Here is a 3,246-nt window from a genome sequence, read left to right as displayed (position 1 = left end):
GTTTCAACACAAGGTGATGTGCACTAGCTGCTCCTACAGACAAGCGAAGCCCCTGTTGGTACACCAACACAATAGGTGGTGATAATGCAAAATCCATCAGCTTTATAAATCTAAGTATACATTTGGTTGCATCTCATATGATTTGAAATCCATGAGATTTCGAAAATGAATCTCATTTGGAGAGTACCTCAAAAACAATCAAACTTTCAACTTTTTTTTTTTTTGCACAAGACCCAAAGGCTCATGAAAAGTGAGTTAGCAAAGTGAGATTTAGAAAGTGAATCTCATTTGTGTGAAATTCACTTTCTCGCTCATGAGATCTCAACATATTTTAAAAGTAAATCTCTTTTGAACAGTATTTTCACTTTTCAAAAACACTACCAAACATACCTTAAGAGTTTTTTTATGTTTGAAGTACCTTCACCAAGTGTCGAACCACTTAATGGACCCACCTCCCAGCTAGGCAAACCTTGGGTGTAGCTTGCAACCACCCTACCTTACATGGCCCACCCATAGAAGCTACCAAAACACAACCGTGAATCAATGGGGTTTGACCTGGCGCTTTCATCTTAAAGCCTTCACAACCACCATGAGGGCCAGGCGGTCAACCCCACAGTGGTGGAATCTAATGAGCAGGGCCGTACCTGTGTTTTATGGGGCTTGAGGTGGAGGGAAAAAATGGGCCCCCTATTAATAGCAAGAGTTCTGGGGCAGGGCCTCGAAATTTTTTGAGCCCCTATTAAAAATGGGCTCCCTAAAAATAAGCCCCCTATTAATAGTAAGAGTTTGGGGGTAGCGCCTCGGAATTTTTTGAGCCCCTATTAATAGTGGGAGTTTGAGGGCAGCGCCTCCAATTTTTTGGGGGCCTCTAATTTTTTGGGGGCCCCTAAAATTTTTGTTGTTGTTTTTGGTCCACATTAAAAATGAAATCCTTATTAAAAATGGGCCCCTAAATTTTTTTTTTTTGGCCCAGGGGCCCTGAGGCCCAAGTCTCATTGGCCTCTTGACAGGTCCGGCTCTGCTAATGAGTTATTCTCTAGCATGAGGAGAGGGTGTTGCGTGTTCCGGGGTCCCCACCGAGCGCTGCGTGGTGCTCAGTGGGGTGTACGGCTCCCCTTACACCCCCACTGAGTGCCACGCGGGCATGAGCATCTTTTCCCACCTGGTTTTATCAGTCGTAGAAGCAGGATCTGCAGGATATCATTTAAAATCACGTTGACGTCCCACCAACAAAGCATTAGAGGAGATATTTTGTTTGCTTCTACCTCATTGCCTCCTATCAAGCTAGCTCCTGAAAGTTCCAAGAAGTATCAGAAACTTAGCTAGGAGAAAAGAAGTAGATATGTTAAGTCATAGCGGTTTTAATTATTTGGCTAAATGACTTGCGAGACTAAATTAATGGCCTTTAGTGGTACATATTTTATTGAGTCTAGCCCCCTGATAAGTGCTTCCCTTCCCTTCCCTTGGCCTAGCAATAAATAAATAAATAAATAATAGTAGCATTAATCCCACTAGTAAATTAATACTACTTAAACACATTAAAGATTAATGGGCCGGTGTTGCTAGCATCACAAAAACTCATCCAGCTGCTACGTGCATGGAGAGCAATTGAAACTAATGAAGGCCCACTGGATCCATGTGCACTTGATAGGGACCACAAGAAAGGGCCTGAGGGGGAACTTTATTGAAAGGTTTAACCAAGTCTGGGATCTAGATCCTCAGCCAGCTAAACGTACATCGATCAAGTGTTCAATGATTTCAACTTTTTTAGCTAATAAATCTGATCTGATCGATCACTTAACCAGCATTATTGGACTTGGACCGAGATCCCACTAGTCTTTAGCCCTAATTATTTGGTGACCATCTCAAGCTGGCATGCTTAAAATGGAGGGTGACATGAACATTCATGGAAGTAAAAAAAAATGGGCCAGGGCACTTACCCTATGTTTGCTAGCTTGGAACTGAGGGTTCATTAAATGACTCCTGTAGGTTCTTTGTCATGAAAATAGAAAAGAGGGAGAGGGAGTGCTGTGGGAGAGTCATAAAGAAGGATATAACCATTTTGTCAGGAATTTTGTATATAAGCGTTTGTAGTCCAACGGTTAGGATAATTGCCTTCCAAGCAATAGACCCGGGTTCGACTCCCGGCAAACGCATTTTAATTGTTTTCTTCTTTTCTTTATTTCTTTGTTCTTCTTCCTCAAGCACAAAAAATTTTCGTGGGTCGGGTTGGGTTAGCCGGCAGGGCTGATGGGCTGGCCCGTGGGCCTGTTTGCAAAAAGAAAAGAAAAAACTGAGCGGGGTATGGCCTGCGCTGTGACCCGCCTTTGTTTTTACTTTGAAAATATGTAATTAAGTTAGTCAGGCTAAACATAATTACCTAAATTGTAAACTTTATTTCTTTGTTCTTCCAGCACAAAAATTTTTGTCTTCCCTCTAGGTAGGGCTGGACATCGACCTAGATTTTGAATGTCATCTGACCTGAACCGGGATTAAACCCGACCCGCCAAATTCTTTGGTCGGGTTGGGTTATAGCCCGCAGGGCTGATGAGCTGGCCCGTGGGCCTGTTTGAAAAAAGGAAAAAAAACTGAGTCAGGTATGGCCTGCGGGTCAGCCTGTGACCCGCCTTTATTTTTACTATGAAAATATGTAATTATGTTAGTAATGCTAAACATAATATGTAAACAATTGTTTGGGGTATAATGCATATTTGATCCGAAGCCCGCCAACTTAAAATACAATTCATCTTAGAAGAACCACCTCTAAAGAATCCTACCTATGGAATGTCACTCCATATGATACAAAATATCATATTTGATAAGGATCTGGACAAAAGAACTCACACGGATGTTCTTGATGAGTCTATGAATGATCGAAAAAGGAGAAAGGTCATAATGATTCCTAAGTCCAACTCAAGTTAGTACCATGATCGGTCTCGTAAGTTTCTCACACGGGTTACGAGACAGGTAGTTCTGGCATGAACAAGTCTACCAAAAGATGAATCCACAAGACCTTGCATTTCAAAGTTAGGTCTCAAGAATAACACCCACATCAAACTCATAAAGTCTCTCACACAGGTTACGAGACAAATAGCTCTAGCATAGGTAAGTCTACTAGGAGACGAACATGTACAACCCCATATTTCAAAACCCAATCCAAAGAAAATGATGTATTAGCACAAGCTAGAATTAATATGGAGCAGATGAATGATAAGATGAGAGAGATACATGAATAGTTAGAACGGG

At 41.7% G+C, this 3,246-nt stretch overlaps 1 non-coding gene across 1 annotated transcript; it reads left to right on the top strand.

The window, feature by feature from the left end:
- Window positions 1–2,084: 2,084 nt before the first annotated feature.
- On the top strand, window positions 2,085–2,156 carry TRNAG-UCC (transfer RNA glycine (anticodon UCC)). The gene has a single exon. It is a non-coding gene; the product is annotated as a tRNA-Gly (tRNA).
- The last annotated feature ends 1,090 nt before the right edge of the window (window positions 2,157–3,246 follow it).

Source organism: Nuphar pumila, chromosome 4, assembly GCF_984573655.1.
Source record: "Nuphar pumila chromosome 4, dmNupPumi1.hap1.1, whole genome shotgun sequence".
Lineage (NCBI taxonomy): Eukaryota > Viridiplantae > Streptophyta > Magnoliopsida > Nymphaeales > Nymphaeaceae > Nuphar > Nuphar pumila.
Note: the sequence above shows the minus strand (reverse complement) of the source record. Positions and strands in the feature narration are given on the sequence as shown.